Source organism: Sciurus vulgaris (genome assembly GCF_902686455.1).
Source record: "Sciurus vulgaris genome assembly, chromosome: 18".
In the NCBI taxonomy this organism is placed as follows: Eukaryota; Metazoa; Chordata; class Mammalia; order Rodentia; family Sciuridae; genus Sciurus; species Sciurus vulgaris.
This window is the reverse complement of record NC_136479.1, coordinates 30430749-30447179: the sequence shown is the minus strand read 5'-3', so window position 1 is coordinate 30447179 and position 16431 is coordinate 30430749.

The window sequence follows — 16431 nt, the reverse complement described above, 5'->3', positions numbered from 1 at the left end:
TTGCATCTTTTCAGTAACTTTTTTTTTTTTTAACCGAGAATTGAACCCAGGGGTGCTCTGCCACTGAGCCACAACCTCAGCCCTTTTTTAAAATTTTGAGACAGGGTCTAAGTTGCCAAGGATGGCCTTAAACGTGTGATCCTCCTGCCTCAGCCTCCTGAGTCGCTAGGATTACAGGTCTGCTCCACTGCCGGACCTCTCTTTCAATACCTTTAATTCCTTGTTAGTATTTTGTCTTGCTATTGCTAATGTTTCCAACTTTGTTCTTAGGTTTGATTCCACCAGCCAGACATTAAAGGACATCCCACCGACCAGATAAACTCTGAGCCTAGGGGAGGGGCTTGTTTTTGGTTTTCTTCTTTGGTTCAGCCTGACCCTGGGATATTTTTCCAGGCTGACTTAGCCACTAGACACTCCACACCCCACCCCTTCCCTCTGCTTTCCACACTGCCTTCACGCTTCCTTCCCCACTCATTTCACCCATCTCTTTGCCTGCTCACCTTTCTCCAGTCTCCTTAACACGCCGTGCCTCCACTCCTCACCTGATGGGTTTTACAAATATAACAAACCCATTGCATTTCTCTCCCTGGTGTGCACACTGCCTGGTGAGGAAGATCCTGCAATTAAATGTCTGAATGAATGAGATGAGCATTTTAATAAACCTGATCAATCCTTTTAATAAGTGAAAATTCTTATCATGAAAGTATAAAGACATATTTGTGAAAAGGGTACTTCATATTACTCAGTACCTCCCTGATCCCAGCAACTCCTTTGGGAGGTGACACAACACATTTGTCTGCACATTACCTTTTGAAATGACCTCAAAGCATTTTGTTTTTGTTTTGTTATGCTCACAATGCCCTGATGGTGCATTTCTTTCTTCCTTTCTTTCCTTTTTTTTTTTTTTTCCCCCTTAGCAAGCAAGCAGCAGGCTTATTGCAAAAGTGACAGGGATAGATATCTCTGAAGAGAAGGGGCCCTGGAACTGGGAGTCCCAATGGTGCATTTCTTTTCTCCGAACATATGCCTTCTAAAGACCAATCTACATGAATAGAATGAAATCTGAAGTGATATTTTTAAATGCATATGTATATATATTTTTTTCACCTGTAATCCTAGTGACGCTATTAAGTTCCAGGACAGCCTTAAGAACTTAGAGAGACCCTGTCTCAAAACAAATCAAAATAAAGAGATAATATTTTTTTTAAATACACATGTACTCTTAGTTGTAGGTGGACACAATACCTTTATATTATTTTTATGTGGTGCTAAGGACCAAACCCAGGGTCTCGGGCATACTAAGCGAACGCTCTACCACTGAGCCACAACCCCAGCTCGAGATAATATTTTTTGACAAAAAATTAATATTATTACACAAGGACTAGGTAAACTCCTTTGGGAAGTTTTAAAATTTCCATTTAAGGTTCAGATTCCATTTTTCTGTTATATTTAATCTTATATTCTCTCACCCACCAAGGATTAACATATTTTTATTTGTGTGTTTTTTTTTTAAGCTCTTCTTACATTACACACACATGATGTCCATAGAAAGGATATAATATTTCAGACTTCAGTTGTCTTTTCCTACTTTTCTTATATACTCTGCAACATACTTTTTCAGTTCATGATTTGACTTCTTCAAGGAGCATCCCTGTGCCCGTGTGCCATTTATTGCCTACCACCATATGTGGAAATTCTATGGCAAAGTTAGAGCCCAAGTACAAGATATTTTTCAGATCCCCAGAAAAGGAGTATTGTTACAGAATAGTGGGTCTTTCATAGTTTTATTAGCTTTTGGTGTTTTATGGTACTTGGGATTGATCCCAGAGCACTGTTCCTCTAAGCTACACCCCCAGTCCTTTAAAAAATTTTTATTTTGAGGCAGAGTTTTGCTATGTTGCCCAGACTGGACTTGAACTTAGAATCCTACTGCCTCAGCCTCCCAAGTATCTGGGATTACAAGTGTGTTCTACCATGCCAGTGGTTTTTGGTTTTTAACCATTCTCTTTTTAGTTGTTGGAAGCTGTAAAATGGAAACCTAATTATACGTTTCTTATAATGTTATTGAAGGTAATTGATGAGTTAAGGTGTAATTTATATAGATTATATATACAGAGAGACCTGGTATATAATGATTCCACCATAACATATTATTAATATGTTCTTTTATTAACTCTGATGTGTTTACTACCTTATTACCCTATAAGTAGCTCATTCTAGGAGATTTCTTTCTATAGCATACACAGATTGATATATCTTAAGATCAAAGAAACCACCCTGGTGGTAGCCTGCTTCTTTAATCCTCCTTTATTTTATTAAATTGAGTTATGTTTCAGAGAACTGTGAATTTTCTCCAATAACTTTGAGATAAGCTACCCACTAGGCTCTCCTCCATTTATTTCTGCCTTTGCTATTCCAGCTGCCTATAAAATCCCTCTATCCGAGATTGTGAGTAATGTATCTTAGCTCCTAATCTGTAAAATGGAAATCCTAATATTTTCCTGTTGAAAATAATAAATGACTTATTGAAATCATTAAGGGAGATACCTGGGACTTAGTAACCTCTCAACTCTTAGCTGACATTAATTAATAGCCTTTCTTACTGATATCCCCTCATCTTTCCTCCTAGGAGACTGATTTGTGCTACCAGTGCTGACCGACATCACTGGGGTCAGAGTTTCTCTGACCCCGGTGGTCGGGTCAGGCCTCTTCTTAGGTCGCTCACCTCTAGAATCTCCTCTAGAGAGGGAGATTTCCTCTGAGAGTTTACTTTTCTGTTTTCACCAACTTTTCAAGGTAAGTTCCACGCTTGGCTTACTTTTCTCTCCTATTCTATGCCAGCCCTTCTCCTGGAATTCTGCAGTATCCTAAGGATTTCAATGTTGAAGATAGGACAATGAAGTTTTTGCAGTCACAGGAGGGGACAAGACTGAGGTTTGGAAGGAAGACATTTATATACGTGCAGATCTTAGAGGGGGGTTTGCCACATGCCAGGCAGAACCAAACAAAGCGCCAAGTTTGGATCACAAGGCGGAAGACCAGAATAGGGTCAGAGCCTGAGCCCAAAGAGCTTTTATTGAGGTTTCTGAAGGAAAAGCAAGTCAGGGTAGAGTAGGCAGGTTAGCAAGAGCAAACTGGAGCAACTCCCGGGAGCTAGAGGAGGTCTCTAGATGTCTGGTACCTGGCCCTGTACAATTTAGGGCAGGGAAAATACTATGTTGTGTGCCATCAGTAAGTTGTTGGGAGTGTGAACACAGGATGGGTTGGTTTGTATATGAAAGACATGCCACTGGAAGAGCCCTTTGCAGCCCAGAAGAATAGAAGAAGAATCAACTAACACTGGGAGGGGGAGTCTCTTCCAGGCCAGCAAGCTTTGTGAGATGTCAACACATCATAAACACAGTAACTAGAACACATGATTGGCTGGGCATTGTGGTACATGCTTATAATCCCAGCTACTTAGGAGACTGAGGCAAGAGGATCACAAATTCAAGGCCAGCCTGGGCAACTTGGTGAGACCTTATTTCAAAATTTAACAAACAAATAAAATAGGCTGGGGACACAATTCAGTGGTAGAGTGCTTGCCTAGCACACAAGAGGCCCTGGGTTTGGTCTCCAGTTAGAAGGAGGAAAAACATGATTAATAAATGCAGAGTCTGTTCCTTTTGCCCAGAGCATGCCCCAGTTCACCCAACTTTCTGTTACTTACCCCTCAAGTCTCCACTGAAATGTAACTTATTGTGCAGATGCCTAACTGCTCTTTCATGTTAGTGTCCTGGGACAGTCATAGCTAAGTACCACAATCTGTGTGGCTTAAACAACTGGAAAGGATCATCTCATAGCTCTGGAGTTCAGATCAAGGTGTCTGCAGGACTGTCTCCTGAGAGCAGTAAGGGAGAATCTGTTCCCTGCCTCTCCCCTAGTTTCCAGTGGTTGCTGATAATTTTTGTCATTCCTTGGCTTGAAGTTGCCTCACCTTGACCTCTGCCTTCATTTTCACATGACTTTCTCCCTTGGTGTGTATCTGTGTCCAAATTGTCCTTTTCTACAGGAACACCAGTCACTGGATTAGGATTCACCCTAAGGGACATCATTTTAACCTGGTTACCTAAGTACAGACCCTGTCTCTAAATGAGGTCACATTCTGTTACTGAGGGTTAGAGCATCAATATTTCTCTGTTGGGGCATACAATTTAGGCTGTTATACTACCTTTACAGTCCACCCCCCCCCCCAACTCTTTGTTAGAGCCTTCCACCCATAACACTACATCAACCCTCCACTGCATTTAGCATTCTTCCTTGTAGATTTTAACCTTTTTGGAAGCAGATTCCTCTTCCTCACCTGCAAGCTTTCCCATATAAACACACTGGAAATCCCTTAGTATAAGGATTTGTTTTGTTTTGTTTTGTTTTGGTACTGGGGATTTAACCCAGGGGCACGTAACTACTGAGCTACATCCTCAGTCCTTTTTTAACTTTTTAATCTTGAACAGGGTCTCACTAAACTGCTTAGGGTTGGCCTCCAACTTGTGATCCTCCTGCCTCAGCCTTCCGAGTTGCTGGGATTACAATCATGCGCCACCGCGCCTGGCAGTATAAGGATTGTTTTTGTGTCTCTTGCTCTTCATTTTCTCTGTATCACGCACACTCTTCTCTCAATGGAAAATTGATGAATAAATGGGAGAGCAAACTGGAAAGACAGCCAATATACATAGCTATACTCATAACTTAATGTGTTTATTACTTAGGGAACACGTAAAACACTTTTACTAATTTTCAGAAGAAATCCTGTTGGGATTCATTAAATTACACTTGTAACTTAATTAAAAGGTATTAGCTATTTACCCTATAAGCAATTTATTATGTGCCAGAAAAGAATCCCTTTGGAATCAATTTCTTCACAGTTACCATCTAATTTGAGGACATGTGGTGCCTATTCAAGGATAGAGTTATAAATCCTCTTTCTGCAAGTCTCACTCAGTTATTTTTATTTGTATTCTTTGTAAGTGCTTTATCACTGAGTCACTTCCCAGCCCCGCTCTTGTTATTTTATTTTATTAGTGCTAGGGATTGAGACCAGGAACACTTTACCACTGAGCTACATCCCCAGCCCCCTTCTCATTTGATTTTGAGACAGGTTCTCACTAAGTTGTCCAGATTGCCCTGAAACTTGCAGTCCTCCTGCCTGAGCCGACCAGGTAGCTGAGATCACAGGCATGCACCACCACACCCAGCCTCCCTTGGTTACTTTTTAACAGGCTCTGCCTTTAAGTTCTACAGACTATTTCAGTGTATTGTTTATTTGCTGTTTTGTTTCAGCTTAAAGTTCAAGGTATGCTTTTAAGTTGATACTGTCAGTACAGAGGTTCCAGTTGACTACATATATATCTTTTAATCTGTCGCCCTTTTGTACTCTAACTTGACTTCTATTGATCACATTGATTTTCTCTCTTACCATACTTTTGTTATTTTTCATTAACCCCAAACACAAGAACCATATTTAATCATTGTGCTAATATGCATTCTGATTTTGCTTCTAAATAGGTAGCAATTATTCCTTACATGTAAGATGTATCTTTTTTTTTGGTATGTTCATCTAACCAACAAAATCGTTGTCTCTCAAGATCAGTAAACATGTTTTCACAACTGTTTCTCATGCCTCCTTTGAAGCCTCATGCCATTAGACACCACTGCCCTTAGCTTTTACCTTCTGACCTCCCTCTCATTCCCTCATATGAATGGGAAGGCTGCAGTTCCCAGTTCCACTTCATCCATCTCACCCCTGTCATCACACTTAGTCACCATCTGCATGGACAACACAATACCAAGTGTACTAGTCAGGGTTCTCCAGAGAGACAGAATCAGTAGGATATAGAGACATCTGAGAGGGCACACGGCTTTTAAAGATACAATCTGAGGAATCTCCACACTGCTTTCCAGAGTGGTTGCACCAACTTGCAACCCCACATCCGTGCCAACACCTCGCAACCACACTTGCAATGTACGAGTGTGCCTTTTCCCCCACATCCATGCCAACACCTATTATTGTTTGTGTTCTTGATAGTATTCATTCTAATTGGAGTAAGATGAAATCTTAGAGTTGTTTTAATTTGCATTTCTCTAATTGCTAGAGATGTTGAACATTTTTTCATGTATTTGTTAATCACTTGTATATCTTCTTCTATAAAGTGTCTGACCAGTTCCTTGGCCCATTTATTGATTGGGTTCTTTGTATTTTTGGTGTAAAGTTTTGTAAGTTCTTTATAAATTTTGGAGATTAGTGCTATATCTGAAGTGTGTGTGGAAAAAGATTTTCTTCCACTCTGTAGGCTCTCTCTTCACATTATTGATTGTATCCTTTGCTGATAAAAAGCTTTTTAGTTTGAATCCATCTCATTTATTGATTCTTGCTTTAATTTCTTGTGCTTTGGGAGTCTTGTTAAGGAAGTCTGTTCCTAACCTTTTGACCCAGTTATCCCAATCCTCCATTTATACCCAAAGGACTTAAAATCAGCATACTACAGAAACACAGCCACATCAATGCTTAGAGCAGCTTAATTCACAATAGCTAGATTGTGGAACCAACCTAGATGCCCTTCAACAGATGAATGGAATACTATTCAGCCATAAGGAAGAATAATATTATGGCATTTGCAGATAAATGAATGGAATTGGAGAATATCATGCTAAGTGAAATAAGCCAATCCCAAAAAACCAAAGGCAGAATATTTTCCCTGATAAGTGGATGATGATACATAACGGGGGTAGGGGGCTGGAGGGTGAGAGAAGAATGGAGGAACTTTAGATTATGTAGAAGGAAATGAGAGGGAGGAGGGTATGAAAAATGGTGGAATGAGACAGACATCATGACCCTATGTATGTGTATGATTACACGAATAGTATGAATCTACATTGTGTACAACCATAGAAATGAAAAGATGCACCTCATTTATGTACAATGAATCAAAATGCAGTCTGTAAAAATAAAAAATAATTTAAAAAAAAAAAGATACAATCTGTAGATGATCATGATGGCTCACACTTGTTAAGTCCAGCTACTTGGGAGGCTGAGATAGGAGGTTCAAAAGTTTGAGGCTGGCCCATGCAACTTAGTGATACCTTGTCTCAAAATAAAAGTTAAAAAAAAAAGTTAAAAAAAAAAAGGGTGGGGGGCTCTGGGAATGTTGCTCAATGATAGGGCATGTGAGCATATGGAAGGCCCTGGGTTCCATCCCCAGAAAAGAAGATAAAGCAATTATAAACATACACTTCTAACAACAGAGTCCCAAACTCTATGAAACAAAAATGGAGCTGGGTGCAGTGGTGCATGCCTGTAATTCCAGCGGCTTGGGAGGCTGAGGCAGGAGGATCCCTAGTTTGAAGGCAGTCTAAGCAGTTTAGTGAGACTTGTCTCAAAATAAAAAATGAAATGGCTGGGAATGTGGTTCAGTGGTTAAGCGCCCCTGGGTTCAATCCCTGGATCCAAAAAATTTAAAAAGGGGGGGGGGCAGAATTGAGTACAGAAATAGACAGTTGTACAATAATAGTTTGGAGCTTCAAATACACACTTCCAATAATGGATAGAACATCAATAAGGAAAGAAAGGAATTGAACAACTCTATATGCCACCATTCTCCAAGACAGAACATATGCTAGGACACAAGTCTCAAAAAATTTTAAAAGACGTGCATCATGCAAAATATCTTCTCTGACCACAATGGTATGATGCTAGAAATCAACAGCAGAAGGAAAACTGGAAAAATTCATTAAAACATGTAAATTAAGTAACATATCCTTAAACAACAAATTGGTCAAAGAAGAAATTACAAACTAGAAAACACCTTGAGATGAATAAACACCTAAACGCAGTAAAACCTGTGGCATGCAGGGAAAGCAGTACTCCAAGAGAAGTTTATGGTTCCAATGACTTCGTTAAAAAAAAAAAAAAAAAAGTCTTGTGTTAACAACCTAAATTTATACCTTACAGAACTAGAGAAGAGGGGTAGGGCTGGGGATATAGCTCAGTTGGTAGAGTGCTTGCCTTGCATGCACAAGGCCCAGGGTTCAATCCCCAGCACCACCAAAAAAAAAAAAAAAAAAAAATTAATTAATTACCTAAAGCTAAACACAAATTTAATAGGGGAGAAAATAATAGAATGAAGATAAATGGAATAGAAAAAAAAAGAGAAAATCAATTAAACCAAAACTGGGTCTAGGTTGACTAAGGAAAAAGGAGACTCAATGAAATGAAAATGAGGAGCATAGATATTGACCTTGTAAAACTGAAAAGGTTGTTTTGTTTTTTGTAGTACTGAAAATTGAACCCAGGGCACTCTAACCATCCAGCCACGTCCCCAGATCTTTTTATTTTTTATTTTGAGACAGGATCTCACTAAATTGCTTACAGTCTTCCTAAATTACCGAGTCTGCCCTTGAGATTGGAATCATCCTGCCTCAGCCTCTGAAGTTCTGGGATTCAAGTGTGGACCACAGTGCTTAGCTGATTGCCAGGGGTTGAATCCAGGGGAACTCAACCCGTGAGCCAAGTTCCCAGCCCTTTTTATTTTTAATTTTGACACAGGGTCTTACTATGTTGCTTAGGGTCTCACTGAATTGTTGAGGCGGCTTTGAGCTTGTGACTCTCCTGCCTCAGCCTCCCAAGCTGCTGGGATTATAGGTGAGCAACACTGTGCCCAGCCGATCAAGTGATATTTGACAAGGGTGCCAAAATCATTCAATTGGGCAAGAAAAGTCTTTTCAAATATAGTTCTAGGTCAATTAGATATCCATATATGATTAGATATCCATATATGAAGTTTAATCCCTACCTCACATGACATAAAAAAACTAAATATAAAAGCTAGAATGATAATTCTTAGAAGATATCACCGTGCAAGCCTTCATGATCTCACAATGGAAATTTGTCAGTTATTAAATATGACAACAAAAGCACAAATAGCAACAATAGCAAAAAAAAAACAGATAAACTGAATTTCATCAAAATTAAATGCTTTTGTGTATAAAATGATTTTATCAAGAGGATAAAATATCAGTCTCAGAATGAGGGAAAATATATGAAATTACTATATATATATCTAATAAGGGTCTAGTATCCAATATGAAGAATTTTTACAACTAAGTGACAACCAACCCAACTTTAAAATGGGCAATTGATTTGAATAGACATTTCACCAAATATATAAACAGCTAAAAAGCATATGAAAAAATACTGTACAACATTAGTAATTAGGGAAATACCAATCAAAACCATAACAAGGTACCACTTCACATCCATGAGAATGGTTATAATTAAAACAAAAATCAGAAAACAATGAATGCTGATCATGGGCTAGAATCTCCCAAACTGTGAGTCAACATGAACCTTTTCTTTTAAAAAAATTTTTTTTTAGTTGTAGATGGACATAGTACATGTATTCTACTTATTTACTTTTACGTGGTGCTGAGGATCTAACCCAGTGCCCCACATGTGACAATTGAGTGCTCTGCCACTGAGTCACAACCAAAAATCCCAACCTTTTCTTTTTATAAGTTGATTATCTCAGGCATTTTGTTGAAGTGATGGAAAGCTGACTAACTCAATAGCTCAATAGCTGCTCAATAGCTGTATGTGCCTGTAGTTACTCTGTTAGGCAGCACATACTGTTATCATCATTACAGAAAATTCTGAATAGTGTTGGTTTGGAGCTGTAAGAACATGGGTTGTGTTACTCACTAGCTTGTATGATCTTGAACCAGTTACGTAACCTCCTTTTTTCTCAGTTAACTCATATATAAAATGACAATGCTGATTGTACCTACCTCTCATGATGGTTCTAAGAATTGAGTGAGTTAATCAGGTCCCTCTTTAGAAACACATTACCTTACCTCTCAGTACTGTTCATCACTAATGTTTATTAATGCTCTTGCTTTCCACTTTGCTCAGGAAGACCCCTGTTCCAGACAATCCTTGTCACCCTTCAGATCAGAGACTTGGAGCTTGGTGGTAGATCTTTACCCTTTAGCACCCTTTATTTTGCTCAGTTCTATGTTGAGAAATTGTTCTGATAAAGTTGTGTGCATTGTTCCTTTCAAAGTCATCAAGGTGAACTACACTTTGTTATCCTTTTCTGTCTTGATTTTCTCTACCCATCTCTGTGTCTGAATCTCTCCTCTTTGAGTTGCTCAGTCCCTAGTTCCCCTGGCCCATTGAAACTCAGTCCTCCAGGTTTAAGTTCAATGCTCTCTGAGTTTTCTCCTCCCACTTACCTGCACTCCCCAACTCCCCCACTCCCCACCCTGCTATTTTCTCCCTCTCTTCTCCCAGGTACAATGATTGCTTAACTGCTTTATATAAATATCCTGAATGCTCACTGAGGGCAGGGACTTTTGGGGACTAACACCATTTTCTTCTCCCTGGCTTCCAGAGTTGATCTAGGTGAAAGAAAGTGGAACTGTTTCAAAAGAAAAGAACTAGAGTCAGCTGAGTGTTGAGTATATGGATATGTAGCTTTATTGCCCAGACAACATTCAAAATATTTCTGTGAGTGCCACGGGAGTCCTTCTAAGAGTAATTGCAGGGCTGGGGTTGTGGCTCAGTGGTAGAGCCCTTGCCTGGCACGTGTGAGGCCCTGGGTTCGATCCTCAGCACCACATATAAGTAAATGACTTATTGAAAGCATTTAAGTGAGATACCTGGGACTTAGTAACCTCTCAACTCTTAGCTGACATTAATTAATAGCCTTTCTTACTGATATCCCCTCATCTTTCCTCCTAGGAGACTGATTTGTGCTACCAGTGCTGACCGACATCACTGGGGTCAGAGTTTCTCTGACCCGGGTGGCCAGATCAGGCCTCTTCTTAGGTCGCTCACCTCTAGAATCTCCCTAAGCAGGGAGATTTCCTCTGAGACTTTACTTTTTTGTTTTCAACAACTCTTCAAGGTAAGTTCCACGCTTGGCTTACTTTCTATTCTATGCCAGCCCCTCTCCTGGAATTCTGCAGTATCCTAAGGATTTCAATGTTGAAGATAGAACAGTAAATTGTCTATTGACAATTAAAAATATTTTAAAAAATAGTAATTGCATTGTATGCATAAACTAATTTTCATACTATTAGCATTTTATTGAGTTCTGTTAAAAAAATCTCTTTGGGATCAATTACATTGTACTTTAAATCTTTACAAATTGAGGTAGAACTCTTCATTCAGAAAGTCTTTTTATTTTTTTGTGGTACCAGGGATACAATCCAGGGCCTATGCAGGTTAGACAAGCACTCTGCCACTGAGCTATAGCCCCAGTCTAGAAAGTCCCTCTTTAGGTCCCTTTGTCATAAGCCTAACATTCTGCATGTTTTTCATATTTGTTATTTATTCCTTATTTTGTTTCAGTTCTTGTAGTAATAATAATTATTATTATTAGATACTGCTATTATATGGATTTCAGTAGAAAAACATTTTTTTTTTAGTACTGGTAATCAAACTGAGAGACACTCTACCACTGAGCTACATCCCCATCCTTTCTTATTTTTATTTTGAGACAGGGTCTTGCTAAGTTGCCTAGGTTAGTCTTGAATTTGCCTCAACTCCAGAGTAGCTGGGATTACAGGCATGCCACTATACCCGGCTTCCTTCTTCCTTTGACACTCCAAGTCTAGTTGGGCATAATGGCACATGCCTATAATCCCAACTACTGAAGAGGCTGAGGCAGAAGGACCACAAGTTTGAGGCCAGCCTGGGCAATTTAGTGAGAACCTGCTCAAAAAAAAAAGTACTGGGGATATAACTCAGTGGCAAAGTGCCCCTAGGTTCAATCCCCAGTACCAAAAAAATTAAAAATAAAAAATTTAAAAATAAATAAATAAAAATAAGAATTATATTGAATCAAACTACCCACTGAATCTTCTGTTATCAACTGAGTTATTAATCTTCATTTTTGTGCATTTCATGAAATTCAATGTAATGGAGAGAGAGACAGATTTTGTTTGCTTCTAATTGGCATTTGCTCCTGAAATGCTGGCATCTATTTCCTGGCACTTATTTTCCTGGAACATTTTTTTCTTAATTTAAACCTCAGGACCCATTTCAAGCGTCACCTGTTTACAAAGGAGTTTTACAACCCTTCCTGAACAGCATCCACTTCAGTGTTAAGCCTGTCCAACTTGCCTCTTCTATCACCTTTCTCATTTTGAGCACGGTGACAATGTGGAGTAACTAATTGCATAGACTGCCTCTAGAAAATAGGCACGGCATCTCCAATGTACAACGCATTCTGAGTTCATTTTGATATTCCACAAATGAGTAACAAAGGGTTTGTCATCCAAGAACAAGAGGTCTAAGTTTTGGCCAGCGCAGTCTCAGAATGACTTCCTAGGAGACAGTGGTCCTCAGAGATCAAATATAAGCTGCCTTGAAAACTTGTGAGCTTGAAAGTGTTACATTGGCTTGGGGTGGGAGAGGCGTGTTAATGATCTGTTAGGGTCGAATTGGATTTGATAAACTAAACCAGTCTTTCATTTCATGGCAGTCCAAAGCAAGACTCGAATAACTCAACTAATAAAAGCCAGAGCTGGGATTTACACCTGGTCTGTTTCTAAACAGCACCCTCTGCATCTCCAGTGGTCTTCAAGGACAAATCTATCGATTGTGTCACCTGAGCACTGTAACAGTGCAAGGAAGGTACTCTTCCCTTTTCCCCCTCCCTTCTACCCCTGTTGCCTCTCTCTTTTTTCTTTAGTGTGACAATATTTTGAATGTGTTTTGTGCTAGTGTACTTTTTGGTATTTATATTATTTTCTCTTTGTTCATAGAGATGATGAGTAAAATCTACAGCTAAAGAGCCTGGTTCATGTTTGAAATAAGAGATTGACTAAGAGATTCTAAACACTACTCCCATTCTTTTAAAAATTTAGTTATTTATTTAAAAATTTTTTACAGATTGCATTTTGATTCATTGTACACAAATGGGGTACATCATTTCATATCTATGGTTGTACACGACGTAGATTCATACCATTCGTGTAATCATACATATACATAGGGTAATGATTTCACCATTTTCCATACTGCCCCCCTCATTTCCTTCTACATAATTTAAAGTTCTCCATTCTTCTTTCATCCCCCGCCCCCCGATTATATATCATTCTCCACCCACTTACCAGGGAAAACATTCTGCCTTTGGCGTTTTGGGATTGGCTTATTTTACTTAGCATGATATTCTCCAATTCCATTAATTTATCTGCAAATGCCATAATATTATTTTTCCTTATGGCTGAATAGTATTCCATTGTGTATATATACCACAGCTTCTTTATCCATTCATCTGTTAAAGGGCATCTACATTCCACAATCTAGCTATTGTGAATTGAGCTGCTATAAGTATTGATGTGGCTGTGTTTCTGCAGTATGCTGATTTTAAGTCCTTTGGGTATAAACCAAGGAGTGGGATAACTGGGTCAAAAGGTGGGTTCATTCCAAGTTTTCTGAGGATTCTGCACACTGCTTTCCAGAATGGCTGCACCAATTTGCAACTCCACCAGCAATGTATGATTGTGCCTTTTTCCCCACATCCACACCAACATCTATTAGTGTTTCTGTTCTTGATAATAGCCATTCTAATTGGAGTAAGATGAAATCTTAGAGTTGTTTTAATTTGCATTTCTCTAATTACTAGAGATGTTGAACACTTTTTCATATATTTATTAATTGCCTGTATGTCTTCTTCTGTAAAGTGTCTGTCCAGTTCCTTGACCCATTTATTGATTGGGTTCTTTGTATTTTTGGTGTAAAGTTTTGTAAGTTCTTTATAAATTTTGGACACTACTCCCATTTTGTGGTGGTTGTAAGAAGAGCTTTAAGGGGTGGAGTAGGTATGAAGGCATCAAGCTAGGCCTCTATAGTTAAGGTGGCAGTAGTTCATTGTCGTCCTCCATGATCCATCCAGTTTTTCAGGGGCCACATTGATGAATAAAAATGGGCATAAGATGGGGACCTCCCAGTTCTACTTCTCTGCAAATCTGAGGGTGGTATGATTCTCTGCCCTTCGCCCTGAAGTAACTTTCTTGGCCAGAGAGGGCTCTTGAGTGGAGGACTTACTCTACTTCAATGGTTCTTAATCTATAAGTCAAGGAAGGACTGGGGATATAGCTCAGTTGGTAGAATACTTGCCTCGTAAGCACAAAGCCCTGGGTTCAATCCCCAGCACCGCAAAAAAAAAAAAAAAAAAAAAAAAAAAAAAAAAAGTATAAGTCAGGGACTCAATGTAAGGGTCCTGACAACTGCTAAGTATGACTGTTTGGCTATTGCATTGGGGAACCAGGAAAACGACCACCATGGGCCTAGTGGACCCAATAAGAGGTCTGAGTCAGGATCTAATGTATTACTTGACTTCTTAGCAATAAGGGAGCCCTGAGGGTGCTTAAGTTCCCCATCTGTCTGTATTAACATGAACTCTGTAACCAATACCTGGAAATAACCCTTTACACAGTGTAGGGTTACCAAGATGATGTAATGGCTAGAGACCCCTTGGGGAAGGATTTGGAGGATCACTACTATGTACACTTGCCGTGGATCTGGCTTATCATTTACTAGATGGGTGTTCTGGATCTGAGAAATGGCTCAGGTGAGGTAAACTGGAAATGTGATTCTTCCCACAGGGATAGCTGACCTTAGTCTACTGTGCATCGGGGTTTTATTTAGCTATATAATGCCTTTGTTAACTGCTCATCTGTCTTGCACCATCCTCTATTTGCCATCTCCATGGATTCCTGCAAACCAGGTCACTTTACCATTCTGACCTCTCTGCCCCCTACATCAATCATGCCCACCATGCTTTTGATGGATAAGTGCTGTCACCCAGCAGCCTCTGTCACTCCAGGGTCCTATCATTCTCCTTGATATTAGAGAACCCATTCTGCAACAGCATCCTCTTTTGGTCAGCCCTGGCCTGCAGATGATAGTCACCATTCTGTGTCACTGAGTTTCCCAACAAAGCTGGCGCTGCCTTCTGTGGTTTCAGTAAACAGTGTCTCCCAGGGTTTGTCATGGAATGTAGTCAGCTGGTAGCAATCATTTCAGCATGTCCTCTTCCCTGAGTCTATTGCTCCCTTTCTCCTCCCTCTTCTGTGGAAGTCATGGCATCTTGACTTCGTTGAATGGGTTTCATTTCTTCTGTCAAGTGCCATCCCTACAGTATATCAGACCGCATCACCACCAGGCCCTTTGACAACATGTTAGATCTATATCATGGGACAATGCCCCACATCTGCAGACTCTCCCTATCCCTCCCCCTCCCTCCTCTGACTTTCTAGTTCCCTCAGGATCTATTCCCAAGGTTATCTGTGTTGACTTTTGGTATATATGAACTGGTCCTGTAGCTCCTTCAATTTATAGTTCCACTCTTCCCTTACCTGGCTTAAACTTCTCCAGTCAGGCCGTACCAGGACCTGACTTTAAGATTGATCTGGTAACCAGGCGGGGATGTGTAGGGTACATGTCTCATCTGAGGCATCTGCATAGACTTTGAGGTGATGAGGCTATCTTCTAGCAAGTGGGAGTAAGTCATTTCTGCAGGACCAAAGGGTTCCAAGGCATCTGAAGTCCTATGGAGGTTAGATTCTAATTTCTAGTCTCAGGGTCTTACCCCTTTCTTATCAGAGATTTCACTCTGATGCTGGAGGCTGGCTGGCTCCGAAATAATTTCCTAAAGTTCTGCTTCTTTTAAATTAAGTCCTGAATCTGGCCCTCAGGGCTGCCTGTCCTCTGACTGCAGATGACAGCAGTTAGAAAAGGTAGTTTAGGGCTGGGCACAGTGGCGCATGCCTGTAACCCCAGTAGTTTGGGAGGCTGAGGCAGGAGGTTTGCAAGTTCAAAGCCAGCCTCAGCAACTTAGCAAAGCTCTAAGCAACTCAGAGAGACCCTGTCTCTAAATAAAATACAAAAAAGGGCAGAGGATGTGGTTAAGTGCCCCTGGGTTCAATCCCTGGTACCAAAAAAATAAAAAGGCAGTTTAGGAGGCTCTCACTTTTAAACTTTGCTCTATAGTGGTGACCAATTGCCCAGAGTCTGACATTTTTCCTCTTTAAAATATTCATGGCCACTCAATTTCAAAATAATTGTTGTAATTTTATTTTCCTCACATTCTCAAATACCAGAGAGACTGTATAAGCCAATGCCTCTCCTTCCCATATCCAGTCATAGTTCCACCAAGGTGGGAGGCCTGATACAATCACACCCATTACCTGGAATCTTATCTTTCCACTTTCTTTCTTAGGACCATTCTTGATACACCCACTCTCTTAGGTCAGGCTTCCTAGAAGTGGGGCTTGAGACAGAATGAGCTGCTCATGATATACTGAGGGAGTGCTCTGGGGAGGGGAAGAAGGGAATGGAAGGAGAGGGATGAGAAGTTAGAAGGATATGATCTCAGTGGGAGAAGA